The sequence below is a fragment of the Parasteatoda tepidariorum genome, chromosome 9 (genome assembly GCF_043381705.1).
Source record: "Parasteatoda tepidariorum isolate YZ-2023 chromosome 9, CAS_Ptep_4.0, whole genome shotgun sequence".
In the NCBI taxonomy this organism is placed as follows: domain Eukaryota; kingdom Metazoa; phylum Arthropoda; class Arachnida; order Araneae; family Theridiidae; genus Parasteatoda; species Parasteatoda tepidariorum.
Genome location: NC_092212.1, coordinates 71,977,935 through 71,996,433, shown reverse-complemented (window position 1 = coordinate 71,996,433; position 18,499 = coordinate 71,977,935).

Here is an 18,499-nt window from a genome sequence, read left to right as displayed (position 1 = left end):
GTTAAGGTTCCTCTTCATGAATTAAATACAAGAATTCGAAGAATTGGATTCAAAATATCTTTCCGACGTTCATGAAGCAGGGATTAAAGTAAAATGGAAAAGAAGAAAAACTTGCACCAAAATCATTTAATTTATTCTCGGTTTTTGTGAGGACATAAAGAATCTTTTACTATTTTTAATTAAAAACTATTCATCTCTATTTTTATTATCTCGGAGGTTGAAACAAAAAGTGTCCTATATATCTGTTATAGCTTTCAAAAGTAAATAGTTTTTCGCAAAATTTATTATAGGATAGCTTGCCCTAAGTTCAACGTGAATACCCGTCATTGCTTGCTTGTAATTCCGCACACTGTAGCAGATTTTTAAATCGATATTTCGCTAGTGGTTAATTTTTGTACATGAAAAACGGGTTAGAGTCCCCTTGTCGTCAGGCTAACAGTAGGAGGTTTTCGTGATTTTCCTTTTCATGTAACAAAAATGCAGGTTAGTTTCCTCAAAAAGTCCACCAAGTTTTCCCAATACTTGATCCAGGAGTTCTCTTGTCTTCTGAATTGGGTTCAAAATTACAAGGAAACGGAGTTGAGCATAAGTGGTTGTAAACCCAAGAAAAATGGGTCAGCTGTTCAACTACGGTTATAAATTGACGGTTTTTTGAAAGTTAAAATTAAAAAAAAATATTATTTAGCTTTAGTATTATTTATATAGTTAGTTTTGAAACAAAACAGATTAACCATTATTGCTAATTGTTTACTAAGAATTACTAATTGTTTACTAAGAATTATTAATTATCACTCATTTGTTTCGGAATTTGAAATACATTAAATGTACTGAATGCATTATGGAAACGATTATATAAAATGAAAATTTAGAAACGAAAAACTCAAAGCTGCACTTTTAATTTGTTTTGCATTTTAGGTGAAGCAAAAAAAGCAGTTTGATACAGTCTATGAGGCAATTATTTACCTGGAAATATGATATACAGCATATACAGTTTATGAAGCAATTTAGCAATTTTATTATCTAACTGAAAAAAATGATAAATGCCAAATACAGGCATGAAGCTGCTATATTATTAATCAGGAATTATGATAAATGCCAAATAGATATATACTTTTATATTTGAAGTGGTAGTTAAATCTATGCTTTTTTTAATTTATTCTTTGCATTTATAAATTTAATTTAAGATTATTCTTACCATCACTACGTCTAAATAATTTAACATATTGAAAAATGTTTAATAATCTCACTATTGTGTGTTTTTACATAATACAAGGTATATTTTTGTTTATAATTGTAATCCAATTTCAAATTTACTACCTGTGGAAACTACTATATAAAAACNCAAACAAACAAACAAACAAACAAACAAACAAACAAACAAACAAACAAACAAACAAACAAACAAACAAACAAACAAACAAACAAACACAGAAAACAAAATAAAATAAATGAGAAAACAATAAAAAATTATAAAGTATTGTAAAAGGAATTTTATTAAAAATAATTTCATTTTACTTCGTACTTACAGTTTATGCGCAGTAAATAAAACAAAATCGTTTATTATTTTTGAATTTCTTTTTCTTTCAATCCTAATAGTTTTAAATATAACTAAATGCTACCATTTTTTGATCATCTTTTATTAACTGCGATATACAAACGACATATCTTCGTCCTTTTGCTACAATAAAACGATATATACAATATATACAAACGATACAATAATACAAACGATATATACAATAAAACGATAAATTTGTGTCACGTTGACGGTTGGTTGTTAACACATTGTAAGTGCTTCACGTAATTACGCTTTTGAAATTTCTGCGATGCATAAAAAAGTTTAAAAAGTCTTATTAAAACTACTTCATTAAATTATCCATCCGTGATTACTACAAACATAAATAATTCACTACGTATGTAATCATTACTATAATCGTTTGCCGAAATGTTTTAAATTAACTATAACTTGCTCCAACTTTTATAAAATCTTGCCTGCCACTTTCTTTAATTTTTAATCTATAACAGTTTTAATACACTCTTTGAAAAAGCTGCCCTCAACGTGTTAAAATCAAGAAATATAAGTGGTAGTTAGGGTGAGTTAGTTTTCTGCCGAAAAAAGATGAAAATATAATGTTCTTACTACCAGTATTTTGATAAGTAGTTGTGCTCTGATGCTGAAAATCTGTCTAGCGTTCTTTTTGTGTAAAATCATTAAATGTTTCAAGTTTAGTCGCATCGTTTACTTAAAAATGCACGATTTAAAAGATGCGTGTCATTTAGCTAACTATTATAATTAAATTCGTTTTCAGGCAGTGAAAAACCACACCGCTGAATATTTTCTGAAATGTCTTAATGACCTAAACTTCTCCTATAGCGCACGTTTAATAGTTTAATAGTGTAAAAATGATTTATGTTACAATCATTAATCATTGTAACTGTATTATTAATGCGCAAGCGTTTATGTATCTGGCATTTCATTTTTCTAAATGTTTATTTATTGAATGACGCTAATTGCCTAAAAATAAGACGAATGATTTTTTGAAGATTGTTTTCCATTCATTCTCAAACTTGCATTCAATTAATGACTCATTTTTATCGTAAATTTATGCAGCAAAACAATAAATCAAAATAAAAATAAATGAAGGAAAAATAATTAGGAATTTAGAGAAAGTTTTTTTTTAATATTAAAGAAAAAGATTCGATGTAATGTTTTATTAAATGTTATAAAAAAAGATATGGCACTGACCTCGATTAGTAGACAGTTATAAAGAAAAAAATCTAGACTTTTCGAAGAAAAATGGAAATTTTTTTAAGAATTATTATTGCAAGCAAAATTTTTTTAAACAAGTATTTTTTATTTTTAAATTTCATTTATCAACAATAAAAAAAGTTTTGAATTTCAAGGTAAAAAATTTTTATATAATTTTAAATTCATAATTTTTACATCAAATTAAATTTAATAAAAGATTCGGTGTAATGTTTTATTAAATGTTAGAAAAAAAAACTGGAACAGATCTTGATTAGTAGGAGACAATCATAAAAAATATAATCTAGACCTTTCTAAGCAAATTAAAAACTTTTTTAAAAAAATAATTACACGCAAAAAATGATTTGTTATATTATTTATTAAAAGTCGAAAAAGTTTTGAATTGTAAGGTATATAATTTTTACATTATTTTAAAGAATGTAAATTTAAATAGCAAAATTATATTCGACCATGGATCGGCATGGTATATCCCTAGTATTTTAAGAAAATTGTTGACTTCGACGAAGAAATAGAATATTTAACATGATTCATTCATAGCAAAAATGCTAATTAAATATTTCTAAAACTTACACGATTAAAAACCTAATTCGCTTCAAAGATATATAAATAAGAAATAACATACACAAAAAATACGATACGTTTGTTTTAGTAGAAAGTGACACTAATTTTCAAGAGTTACTTTTTTGTTGTCAACTTGGTTGACTCCATTTCTCGTAACTATAGTTTGTCTAAAGTAAGAACTCCCCTAGCCATTCGTCTAGACCCGTGGCGGTAACTATGGTAACGAGGTATAACTCTTTCAAGTAGGTGTGTGGGGTCACTGTTTAGGACAGGTTTTGGCTCCGGTCGACAAGAAAAAGGTAATATTTTTTTTCTGGTGTGAATAGAAGCTACCCTACCTGAAATGCGCTATTCTTGTTTCCATAGCAGCAGACGGCCTCAGACTTTATGGCGAGGGGAGTTCTTACAGTAGACAAACTATAAATATCCTGATAATTTTCCACCTCTATTTATCGTAAACATTTTGCCGTTTCTTTATCCCCTCACGTTTATTTAAATTTATTTTATAACCGTCATTGAACAGCCGACCCAATTTTGGGTTTACGACCAAAAATAATCAACTACGTAGCTTGTTCAAATGCGTAATTTTGAACCCAATCTAGAAGACAAGAGAACTCCTAGATCAAGTATTGGGAGAAATTTGCCTTCATGGAGGACTTTTTGATGGAATGCACCTGCATTTGCGTTACGTGGAGAGGAAAACCACGAAAACTTCCCACGGTTAGCCTGACGGCAAGGGGATTCCAACCCATGATCTGTCTACTACTGAGGATGTTTTACGCTCGCACTGTGGTTGGTGCTAGCCGGGTGTGGAATTCGTATCAACCAGCCATCGCTGGGACTCGACCTCGTTTCACCTCGTTGGTAGGCGAACGCTCTATTCCCTGAGCCACCTGGCTCTTCTAACGTTAATTTAATTTAATTTTATAACTATTGTTGAACAGTCAATCTAACTTTTTGGATTTACTACTGCTGATGTTCAACTCTGCAGCCTTGTAATTTCGAACTCAATCAAGTATTTGGAGAAATTAGTTGGCGGACTTTTTTATGTAACTAACCCACATTTGCTATACATGGAGAGGAAAACCACGAAGACCTCCCACGATTAGTCTGACGTTAATTCTAATCACTCTTAATTTTCTGAATGTTTCTGCATTTCTTCGATGTATTTGATGACATAGTGGGATCATTTATAACTAGTCATCTACTGCAAACAGCTTGCTCTGCCACTTGAACTTTCCACTTTGTGGTTCCACATGCGTTTTCTCAACATTATTATTACTATAATTATTTTTTGAATTAAAAACTATTAGATTTGGTGCAGTGTTTTATTAGATGTTTTAAAAAAGCCTTCGATAATGATGTAACCCATATGTTTCGTTGTATATAACTCTTCGTTGCTCCACATTAATTCTGCTGCATTCGGCAGCATTGCTCTGATTAGTTCTATGGCTATGATTGCTGATTAGTTCTGATTGCTGATATTGCTGATTAGTTATGATTGCTGATTAGTTCTATGGCTATGATATGCTTCTGATTAGTTCTATTGCTCTGATTAGTTTTACAGTATCATGTAGACCTTTCTGCCTTTGGCAGCATTAACAACTTCGAGTTATTACATTTATACCATGAATACGTTATGAATATTGTGAATATAATTCAAATTAACGAACAGACTGTGATAAAACAGACTGTGAATGCATTTCACCTTTATTTAACTCTTTCATCACAACATACGAGATAGCACGTCCTCTGCTAAAATTATTTCCATAATTTTTTTAGCGTGTCCTGTCTCTTATTTATCAATATATTTTTATAATTTTATTTTACTGTCATTTTTATATTATTATTATTTTATTAATTTTATTATTAAACTTATTATGTGTGTAAATACAATTAAGTAATTATAATAAGTATTGTTATTGATTGCAACCGATTATTATTTTTTTAAAAGTAAAATAAGCAAGTTATAAAGGATTTGGCGTTTTGTTTCAATTTTAGTGCTGCGGGGTGGGGGAATCTTAATATAGAGGGTGGGACAAAGGCTCGCCATTTCCGATGCATCGTTTATACATCTTCATTATGAAAATGTTTGCTTGAAAGACAGAAGCAAAACAGTCTGTAACTTGAAAAAGAAAGAAACAGTCGCGTATAGAGCAGATGTTCTACGTTAGCTTGTTCACGCCATTAACCTGATGTCACTAATGAGGTCATCAATCAATTGCATGCATCACATATTGGTTCATCCTGAATATTTAACCAAAGAATCATTTTACTCTGAGTTTCCGTTTCATGGGTGTTTTCTCAAGGTGTTCTACTTTCATATTTTTGATAAAGATGTTTCAAAGATCAAAATTTGTACAAAATATGTGGCTTTGCTATAGGAAATATTATTACTCGAAAATTGTCATTTTATTTCTTTAATGAGAAGTAATTTTACTCTGTATCATTTTATCTCTGTCTTCTCATAGAACAATTTTATATTTATATTTCCATGAGAAACATTTTGAAATTAAAGTTCAAAATATGTGGCTTTGTTATAGGACATATTATTTATTAAAAACTGTCTTGATATTTCTTTACTGAAAAATAGTTTTACACTGTATCGCTGGTTAAAGAATTATTTTATCTCTGTCTCTAGGGTTTCTTCTCATAACTTATCGAACAATTCTATATTCATATTGTAGGACTTTGTTTTAGGACAATTATATCTTCATATTTCTATGAGAAAAATTTTGACATTAAAGTTCAAAATATGTGGCTTTGTTATAGGACATATTACTTATTAAAGACTGTCTTGAAATTTCTTTACTGAAAAATAGTTTTACACTGTACCGCTGGTTAAAGAATTATTTTATCTCTGTCTCTAGGGTGTCTTCTCATAACTTATAGAACAATTCTATATTCATATTATAGGACTTTGTTATAGGACAATTATATCTTCATATTTCTATGAGAAAAATTTTGACATTAAAGTTCAAAATATGTGGCTTTGTTATAGGAAATATTATTACTCAAAAATTGCCTTGGTATTCCTTTACTGAAAGACTTGGAAGATTGGCGAATTTTCTTTTCAAAATGATATTTTTAATTAAGTTCATTTCTTCTTTGAATGTAAATGATTATAAAGAAGTAGTTGCTTATATACATACATGTACACTTGTTTGATGGCTTTGTTACGATTGCCTTTAAAAATATGCACTTAAGACAAAAAAACATGCGACTTTAACGTATCGTATCATGAACACAGAAAACATAATAGAACATATTTTTCTTATTTTTAAATGCATAATTTAAAACAAATAAAATAAACGAAGGAAGAAAAAAATTAGCACATCAGATAATGATTATTTTACGTTACTTTATTAATTTCTAAAATGAATTATAGCTTAGAACATCAACTATTTTTCGCAATTTAGGAAATTCTTGAAAATACGGAAATACCTGGAAGCTAGAGAACTTGTTCTCTGGTAATAAACGCATTTTCGAAATTCTTTACTCCTTCGTATATTAACGGATTATTGCTTCAGAAAATTTAATGCTGTTTTTTCCCGAAAAGTGTTTATAATTTTCGGAAGCTTAAATTTTTATTTAACTTTTAACTGAAATTGTAGAGGAAAATAATTTGAAGACATTAGAGTTTTCATTTATTATTTTGCACTTTTCTCAACTATTGTAACAAGTTACTGACTTCAGTTGAGAATCTAAAAAATTGAAGTCATGGAAAATTATTTTTATATAAACTAACTTTTTCTAGAGAAGAAAATACGAAGAGATAAAAAATTAAGAAAAAAAAGTGAAAAATCAGAAACATAAATAATAAAAAAGATGTTATAGTGATTGTTTTAAAGCAATATAAGATATATTTGGCACTTTAGATGTCACCCTTTGTAAATAGAGTATGGAAAAAATGAAATGAAAATTTAAGAACTAAAATTTATCACATTAGAGTCTACCACTCTTTTTGTTATTGAAAGTTCTAAATTTCACGCATTAGAAGCTTGAAAGTTAATACACCAAACGCACAAAGATCAAATTCGAAGCTTTTCTGATATAAATTTGACCTACATTGTTATTTTTAAAAATTTCATTATTAACAACACTATTTAAGAATATGGTTGGTAATGTAGATAGTAGGTTTTTTTGTACTGCTAAGAAGTAAGGTTTATTCATTAATTAATTTATTTGCATTTAACAAATACTTTAAAAAAGATGCGTTTCGAAACATCAATAATTTCTTAAAAGGTAACGTGTTTATAATTACTTTTTCTAGCATTCCTCTTTCCTATGCTATGGCGCTTAGCATTACTACAGAAATAATAACTGAAAAATTGCTTCTCGAAGAAAAAAAGCTTTTGAACCTCTTTTTAAGCGTTGCAACCTTTTGAACCTGAGAATCTTATATAATTTAAGATGGTAGTATTTTTATTATTTGAGTTTTCCAAAATTAAGAAATTTTTCAAAGGCAGCGTGTTTATGTTGTTGTAGTTCATTTACGTCGCACTAGAGCTGCGCAACGAGGTATTGGCGACGGTGTGGGAAGCATCCCTGAGGATGATCGGAAGATACGCCATCACAATTTTGATCCTCTGCAGAGGGGATGCCTCCCTGATTCGGTAGCCCGACGACCTGCACGTGAAGTCGAACACTTTACGGTAGAACAGTTTAACGAGGACCATTACCACCTCGGTCCTTGCGCAGACTGATCCAAGTGGTCACCCACCCGCACACTGACAGCAGTCAGTGATGCTTTACTTCGGTGATCTGCTGGGAAACGTGTCTTAACGATCAGTCCACTGCGGGGCCCAGAGTGTTTAAGATTATTTTTTCTAGTACATATTTATCTAGCATATTCTATAGCTTTTTACATTTGTATAGAAAATATAGTTGAAACAAAGATGTCCAAGTCAGAGGTTTAACTAGATCAGTGTTCCACTATCATTCAATCAATTTCCGTTTGTACTATTCCTATTGGATGATGTGTATTCCTATAGAAACGTAAACCAATAGAAACGTATTTCTATTGGTTGCAGCTGTGACTGATTGATTATTGATCGATTTTCAGTGGACAGAAAAGTGAAGTATTGTCAGCTTTGACATCTCTATATTGCATCTTGTGTAAATGAACTTTTGACCTGTATTTAGCTATTAATATTTATTAATTTATCCTTGATATACTTATTTATCGCTCTTTGCATTGTTTGATGAATACAGAGTTTCTTCCATAAATTACGTCATCTTTTCTTGCTGTTCTTTTCTTTTGTTGGTAAAATGCAATAAATTAACTAAATTTTCTTTGCTAAATAATTATAATGAAAAAATTATTTTTGTTTCCTGAAAATATTGACATTTCTTGTAGAAATAAAGAAGAATGAGAGACAATCATGACGATTTATAAACGAAGCCTTCTATTAAAATGAACGTTACTTTGAACTCGTCGTAGCAGCTGCTGTTTCAGAAATTGTTTTTCAAGAGTATTCCTTACTCTTTTTAATCAAAAATTATTTGATGAAACAACTTGAAATTTTGCAATTTTGTAGTGAAATATTTGAGGAGTATTCTAGTATAACAATGACAGTGACGCGGGCTTCTATTTTTTAGTTATTTCATGCCGATTTTATCCGTCTACTTTGTGGATAAACTTAGCGAAAACTATTAGCAGGGGAATTATAATCTTTTTTTGTGTTCAAAATGTACTCTTTGAATTGAAAAAAGTGTAAGATGCCTCACTTTGTTTAAATTTCAAATTGGTTTTGAGATAATTATATAATTCATATTGATTGTTTTCTGTAATTTGATTGATGTAAGGAAAAACTAATCGGGATAAATTTATAATTTTTTTGCATCCACTTATGAATAACTTATGAAATCTTATGAATAAAAATAAAAATACTTTAAACCTTTTTTTAATAAATTTTATATTAGTTTTGAAGTAATTAAATTTTAAAGTTTTGGGGATATTCATATAACGCCGAAATTTTTACAAAAAAATGTATACTTTTACTATTTTTTTCTATGAAATCATAACGAAATATTCTCCTTTCATAAAAAATCGATCATTATAATTAGGGAGCTTGAAATTAAAATTATGTGTTGAGAGTTTTTATATGATATAAAAGATATCAAAAAAGCATGTATATCTTCCAAGTCTTAAGAACTCTAACTTTTTTAAAAGATGTGACCTAGAAACATTACATTGTATGATGTAGAAGAAGAATATACCTAATTTTATTTTAATTTAGTAAATAAAACCTATAGAAACTATGGAGTAATTTTCCTTATTGAGAGGGCCGTGTAGTTCAGTGGTTAGAGAATCGAATTCCGGTTCCGAGAGGCAATAGTTCGATCCTCTACTCCGTTAAGACTCTCCGATTATATGCGCTATACGTGTTCGTAAAATATGTGGAATTGAAAGTCATCGGTCAGCCGTGAGCAATACAATGGGTACATGGATCTGGAGGAAATTTCCTTCCCCTTCAGATTGATGTCCAAATTGAGCAAGTGATATTGCAAATGAGATCTCCTCTGTAGCGAAGCAAAAATTGTGAGGAGCTATCTTCGAATCCTCCTCAGGGATGTTTCCCAGACTGTCGCCAATAGCCCATTGTGCAGCTCTAGTGCAACGTAAATAAAGTATTTTTCTATCCTTACTCAGAATTTGCCTAAATTCAATGATTGGTTTAAGTTTACTCTCATACTATATAGATGTTTCTTTGTTATAGAGCTCTCCAGTTCTGTTTCCCACTTCAGTTTCGCTCATATTGCAAAGGAGAGCGGGAAATAATGAGTTCGATTTTGGAGACTTGGCTGGGAGCAATCTTGGAGTTAAATGAGTTTGTTCCATGATATCTGTTCTAAACAACTGGCTTTCCCACGCAGCAAGGTGCTTATTAGCTCTGTCGTGGTAGAAAGTACTTTTCATTGGTTGGTTAGTTAAATTCGGAAGATAAGGGTTAAAAAACCAGGTATTGTTTAAATTACGTGTTATTCGTTAAAAGATACATCTCGGAAAACAGAGCTATCTGTTCAGGGTTGAATGGCTTGAGCTCTCTTTTATAGTTATTAATTAAAAGTAATAGTAAATTTGCAGTAATAACTGTTTCTAAAAATTGTAATCAATAAATAGCTATTTATTCTAAGCATCATTACCTTTAAATAAACTGCTCAAATTGAAAGCGCTTAATTTAATATTTCATTGACATTATCTTTTCGAGATTTTCTTTGTTTAATGTCGCATTATCAAAGAGTTTCCTTTGTAGAATTGCATCTTTCCCTGTCCTTTGAAGGAACAAAGAATTCCATGTCATAAAGGAATTTCTCTAGAGATAGAAGGTAGCACTGATCAGTTGCATTTAATACATTGCGATTTGGTAAGATTAAATGTTTTGTATTCGAAATAATTCTTACCTTCCCCCCTCACTATCATACATTATTTCCCATCAGGAAATATTTCTTTTAATAAAAGACATTAAACTACTTTATCTTTTGGGTCATTAATTGAAAAGTTCCGTTGTTACGTTCTGCTTCCTATGGGATGATAGAAGCATTTTTAGAATGAAATTACATACTTAGATGTCCATGAATAGTTCTGAAATTTGGCAAAATTAAAAGGCAGCAATTTAGTTTTATTTTAAAGCACGTTTGACGAAGTTATACGTAGTTTTGCAATGTCTAATTAACCTACTGTATCTCTCTTAATTTGTGACGTCGAATTCTGAATATCTGAGTTTTGCGCAAAGGGTTTTTAACGTAGATGGTAATATTTTATTCTAAGTGGTTCGGGTTAAAAGATAAACATTCTCTGTGCCACCAAGTTACCACCTTGAAAGAATTGATTTAGTGCCTATGGGGCCAAACTAACGGTCGCCAACGGCTACAAGGAGATTAAATAGAATAACAAATGGAGATTAAAAATTATCGGACAGTTGCCACTCCATCGCCATTTTTTCAAAATCGAAAATATGACGTGTGTATTTTATTATTATTTTATATTAAATATCAAAGGCTTATGAATATTTTATAATTTTTTGAAAAATACTTTATTTCTAGCTTGTTTCTTAAGTTTTTCTTAATTTTAGAAATGATACCTTGAAATATTTACACTATTTTGATGGATGCTTAAAAAGAAATGTACTTATTAATATTAACAGTTTTTATAAAATTTGAATGTTCAATTTTTGCAGAAGAGGCTACATGTTTTAAAAAGTTGTTTAGTTTAAATGATATTGCAGTATTAAAAGTTGCCCAAGCTACATCTGACCATTGGCCAGAAGCAAAATTTCCGAATTTTGAAACATGTACCGTGAGCCGAAAGGAAGGACCATCTTGAATGACTTTTGATCTAATGATCGGATCTTCATGTTCTAGGACTCAATCTTAATGGTTTGAGAGGGAGACCTTAAATATGCAAATTAATTTATTCCGATGATATTTTAAGTTACGAAATCAGACAAGGAAACGTACTTCTATAAATAAACATAATTATTTTTGATGTATTCGGATTTCTAACCCCCATAATATAAGGGAAGTCGCAATCTGGGAAATATGGTCCAAATAGTTCAGTCAGGAAAGCGCTCCAAAGTTTGGACCTCTCAATGTTAATTTAATTTTTTGCGTATTTCGCTATATCTCAAAAACTTTTTAACCGAAGTGAAAAATTTTTCCTCACAAATATAAAATTCATTTATACAAAGATAAATCCATAAAAAAAGAAACTTTTAAAAATATTTGTTCGTTTTTATTTAATAATAGTCGAAAAAATATTTCGAACTCTAAGGTACGAACTTTTTTGCACCATTTTAAGGAATGTAATTTCATACGGCAAAATACAAAATTTGCGCGAAATAAGCTGAATGTTTATGAACAATGAGAAATTGAATTTAAAAACTTTAAGATATTTGAAACTCGATTTCTGACGAACTATTCGACCAATTTTGCTCAAATTTTGTACTTTGTTTTGTGAAATTCTATTCTTTAAAATTATGCAAAAAATCACACATCATATACAATTCAAATTTTTTCGACTATTATTTAATAAAATAAAAAATGCAATAGAATTTACTAAGATTTATATTTTGCAAGGATATATTTTTGGAAAACGAATTTTATAACTGTGTGCAAAAATCTTTCAATTCGGTTAAAAAGCTCTCGAGATATGGCGAAATACGCAAAAAGTAAAATTAACATTAGTGGTCCAAACTTTGGAGTGCTTTTCTGTAGCAAACTGTTGGGACCATATTTCCCAGATTTCAGCTATTTTGGGAGTCAAAAATCCTGATCCGTTAAAAAAAGTATGTTTATTTATAGAAAGTACGTTTTTGTGTCTGACTAAACGTACTTCAACTTAAACGTAAAGCAACTTAAAATATCGTCTGCACTCGTCAATTAGCATATTTAGCATATCGAGCCATTGAGATTGAGCTCCCAGAAGGTGATCTTTCTAGAACGTGAAGATCTCATCATTATATCAAAAGTTATTTAGGGTGGTCCGTTTTTTATTTTAGCCACTGTACATAATGCCACCTAATTTTTAGCATTGAGATTAATACATACCGTACATTAGTACTTAGTGAACCTTCTTGTTTTTGAGGTATGTAGACAATTTCAAAATAAAAAATGTATGAAAAATAAGGATTTGAATGCTTCAAAAGTATTTTTAGATTCTTTGGAAAAAAAGACAAACATTTCCAAAACTTAAAGCATTGGACTTATTTTTAATTGTTTATAAATATAATATTTTTAATTCTATTGTTATTATTTATAATGAAACATCCATAGAAACTTCGAACAAATTATAAAATAATAAATAAAGCACATTAAGCATAGAAGCATGTTATTTTACTGTCAACGCATAAATTTTGAATCCGACTCATATTTATAAGAGGTACTAAAATACTAAATATGTGAAAAATCTTAAACATGTTGTACAGTTGAAAGGATAAACGGAATAATTTACTAAGAGTATTGTGACATTCATAATGCATATAGGAACATTTTACAGTTTTGTTTAGTATATGAGAATATTTACAGGATATTATATAATAAACACACTTAATTTATATTTTTAGAATAATTTTCAAGAATGAAGCAATAGGGTAATATAATAAAAGTGTTACAAATTAATATTTTATTGAGGTAAAAAGAAATAGTTTATCCAAATTTATCAATTCGCTAGTGAGGAAGGCGGTTAGAATAAAATAATATTTTTTAAAAAAGAAAAAAAAACTTTTCTAAGGATTTGCATGAGAAAAAATATTGGATGTAATTTTTAGAATAGAGTTGATTTTAAATAACATTACTCAGTTAATTTTCCAGATATTTTTTTTTTAATACTCTGTTTATTTTTTAGATAAAGTTTATCGTAAAATACGTTGAAAAAATGTATAAATTTTTTTTTGAAGAGAGCAGGGAAAAACTCTGTGTTTTATTTGAAACTATTATCATCATTCTAAAATCAACTGACTTTCCATCTGTGTTCTTTAAAATTTTAGAAATTCTTGGAACAGATTTCGGAATGAACTTTTCTTTAAAATGAACATAATATCTGGTAAATTATCTAAGAATACATCAATTTGATTCTTTGCCAGTATACTCCCATTTCTTCACTTTTTTATTGCTATTTTTGATCAAGGTAAAATATCTTAAGTTCTTTTAAAATTACATCAAATTAAACTGATTTTCAATTTGTAGAGAATATAAGAAGAATCGTTAAAATGTTATACTTTTTTTATTATTAAAAACTGTTTTCCTTTTTTAAAGAATTTTTTATTGAGTTTAATGCATTAAAATATATTAATTTCGATTAAGTAATTTTGACGTATTTTTAACTATATTCATAATGAGACAACCGTGTTTAGTTTCTTCCTTTTATTTCTAATAGCGTAACTATATTTTCTACATCTTTTATAGCTAATATTTTATTTGCAACTACCAAACGTATTCATTATCGTATTTATTATCGTATAAGAGAATATATTGTGAATCTTAAGTGCGACCATTTACCAACGAGTGTTCGATTTTTTAATAGATGATAATACAGAGTTTTAATTGTTTCCTGATCGCTATAAAAATATTGATAGTAATGTTTACCGTTTTTCTATAAGTAAGAATGGCTGAAATTTAAAGCGCGTGGCTGGATTACAATGTATATTATAATGGTTTTCTGACCATTACAAACAAATTAAATAGCCATTTTATCGCAAAATAAAATTACCACTTTTCGAGTGCTTAAGGCAGTGATTCTCAACCTTTTTTTGGTGGTGGTACACTTTTAACGATTTCGAAATTTGACGGCACACAATGAAAAAAATTAATTTAAAAGTTGTTTGCTTACCTATAATACACTGTGTTAAATAGTTTGTGATAATACTTTTGAATGTGAAATAAAATAATATGTACTACAAAAGCACGTTTATTATGGGATTAATTATTTCCTTTGACTAATTTTTTCTTAGTTAGTAACAATTCTATATTTTGCTAGTTAATAATTGTTAGCTTGTTTTCTATAGTCATCATCGGTTAGTTTTTCTTACATTGTATTTTTTTTTGTTGTGATTTCTAGCTTCTTAACTAGTGTTTTTGCTAATAATTAATTGCTAGCTTATTTTTTGTTAGTTATCCATTGTCAATTTGTTTTTATAACTATTTATTGCATAGCGTACTTTAATGATTAGCTTTTATTTCCGTTTGAAAGTTAATATTTAGCTTGCTTTCCTCTGTTAATTAATAATTTTAATAGTCATTAAATTTCCTACTTATTTCAACATTTTTTAAATTGTCAAAGACAATTTAACAAGACAAAGACACTTCCTTTTTATTTTAACTTATTTTAAGATTGTCAGAGACAAGACAATCACCAACAAAGATGTTCACGGAGTAAAGCTTGGAAAAATTATGAAAAGTATATATATATTATATATATATACTTTTATTTAATTTGAACTTGACTCGTAATAAAAAAAAGCATTATAATTTTTATTGTATCATTTCTAATATTTGGCGGCACATTTTAAGAATTTGGCGGCACCCAAAAGCGCCACGGCACAGTGGTTGAGAATCACTGGCTTAAGGGCTCAAATTTCAACTAGAACTCCATGTTTAATATCAGTACAAGTTACCGTGATTTTCTGAACAGTTAAGGAAAAATGAATAGAATTCGAAATTTCGACTATTTTCCGGCATGAACATAAAATTATACAAACACAAAACGAAAATAGATAAATAAATAAAATATAAAAAAGTAGAAATAAAACTTTAAGAAATTTTCTTTTCAATTCCATTGAAAAATGTGAATTTATCATTTTTACTTTAAATTGCCAAACGCATTCATTCTTCTCATACGCCTACTTAAAAATTAAACCGGCCACTTTAAAACTCTGCAGTGAATTAAAGTCGATTTCAACGCCCTGAAACAAAGTTGATTAAAATTCGGCATGTTTAAACACGAAAAGTTTCCCGAGCCCCCGAGTATTCCGGTACATTTCCAAATCAGCTACTTTCGATTGAAGAATGGTAATTTGGCTATTCGACATTCGCCACAAATTTAAGTCAAATTAACACTCGGACGATTTGCACGCCAAATACATCGCCATGACAATTTACAAATTGATGTACATCTGTAAGGAAAGGAAGTTGATAGTATTTCCGGATCTCTGGTTGTCAATAGATTTCTAGTTTAAGTTCGCAAAGTTGATTTGGGTTTGCCTTCAAGTATTACGTTAAAGTAGAAAGCACTTATGGTACTTGTGATATTTTAAACGGAATTACACTTTTGCAATGGTGTGTTCATTTTGTCGGAAATGAAGAACTTTAATTAAAAGAGGGGCAAATAATTTAAAGAGAGATTGAATGAACCAGTGTCCCATTTGTTCTTAATATTATTCAAATCAAATAAGCATTAATAAGAATTCGAAATTGGAATTCTACCCTTAAGTTTGATAGTGAAAAAGAAACGGAAAATTATGGTTGGTAGAAAGTTGTATCTACTATTTTATTTTTGTACTAGCTGAATTCCCATTCATCGTACGTGGTGTATCAATAAATAACACTTAAATCAAGAACAAAGCTAAAAGACATACACCAACTCAATAAATAAAGCTAAAATAATTCCACTATTATTTATTTATTATTTGTTGGCATTTCACGTGGTTTTCCGCTATTAGATTGAGCAAAACACATTTTTATTCATTCATCTTATCAAAATAAGAATATTGTTGCTTGAGGCTAACTCAAGATAGTCAAAATTTATCACAATCGAGCAAGTTTTCACCAAATCAAACACTAAACATCATGATCAATTTAATAATAAAAATTGTTTATTATTTTTAATATCCTGATTAGTGAAGAAATGCACGTGCTATTGTCAGGATTAACCTACACTGATGCTTTTTTTAAACCCACTGAACGGCTCTGCGCGTAAAAAGTCGTATTTTAACCTGCAGTCTTCTTAGCATAGCAAAACCGGTTTTTCTATGTTATTAGGTAAGGAAATACTGTATCGGCAAAAAATATTCTTCCAATATTGCCCTTTTGTTAAACCGCCAGTGGGTTAAGATTTAGTGCCATTGCCCGGTAAACCCCAACTGTTGCTTTTTTAAGATTAAAAGCTACTGCCCGGTATACATTTGACCGATATACCATATACTGATATTTTTTAAGGTAAAGCGTCAATGTTTAGTATACGTTTGTCCGGTGCAGCCTATATAAATTTATTTCTAAGGATAAGTGCTACTGCCCCGGGTATTCCCTACACTGGCAATTGAGGTGAAATGTTGCCTTTGTCCCCGAATTAGCTGACTGTAATTTGGTGATTTTTTCCAGACCCCTTTAAAGGCGTAGTACTAAATCTCTTTCCCCAGTATTTATTTTAAAACTGAACAATATTGATGCAGCTTTACTAGGCACTAAATATACTTGTAAAATAAGTACATTGTACATATTTTTATATATTTTCTACCTACTAAAACTACACTAATCACCATAATATCAGTAGTGCCTTTTATCAAATTTATTTAAATCCTATTGACGTCAGTAAGAATGTGGTGATTTTAATCGTTTCTCCCTCACGAGTTACTTCCATTTCTCCATTAATTTTTCGTTCAGTTAATTATTCTTTTAGTACCGATTACTAAAATTAATTAAGCATCATGGGGGGCAATAATAATCCAGATTTTACTTTTCTCTTAAACGAATTAGCACCTCTGTCTACCACCTAGAAAACCTCTGTCGGATTTTAATCATCTCAGTTTTTATCATTCCTGTATGTTATCCTACGGATGATGTTATCATTCTGTCAGTTTTTATCATTCCTCAATAGTTTTTTAATAAAATTTTTACCATTTACTGTATATACAGTTAAAAACAATATATGAAGTAACCTCTGTCGGATTTTAGTCATCTCAGTTTTTATCATTCCTGTATTTTATCCTAGTGATGATGTACCGTTGTGACACCGAAACGCGTATAGTTTTTACGAAAATTTTTACCATTTACTGTATATACAGTTAAAAACTATATATGAAGTAACCTCTGTCGGATTTTAGGCATCTCAGTTTTTATCATTCCTGTATTTTATCCTAGTGATGATGTGCCGTTGTGACACCGAAACGCGTATAGTTTTTACGAAAATTTTTACCATTTACTGTATATACAGCTAAAAACTATATATGAAGTAACCTCTGTCGGATTTTAGTCATCTCAGTTTTTATCATTCCTGTATTTAAACCTAGTGATGATGTGCCGTTGTGACACCGAAACGCGTATAGTTTTTTAATAAAATTTTTACCATTTACTGTATATACAGTTAAAAACTATGTATGAAGTAACCTCTGTCGGATTTTAGTCATCTCAGTTTTTATCATTCCTGCATTTTATCCTACTGATGATGTACCGTTGCGACACCGAAAGGCGTATAGTTTTTTACGAAAATTTTTACCATTACAGTTAAAAACTATATATGAAGTAACCTCTGTCGGATTTCAGTCATCTCAGTTTTTATCATTCTTGTATTTCATTCTACTGATGATGCGCGGTTGTGACACCGAAATACGTATAGTTTTTTAATAAAATTTTTACCATATACTGTACCCTACCGAAAATTTAAGGTATATTTAAGGTTGATTTGAGGTATTTTTGAGGTATTAAGGTTGTTTTGAGGTATATTGAGACGTCGTT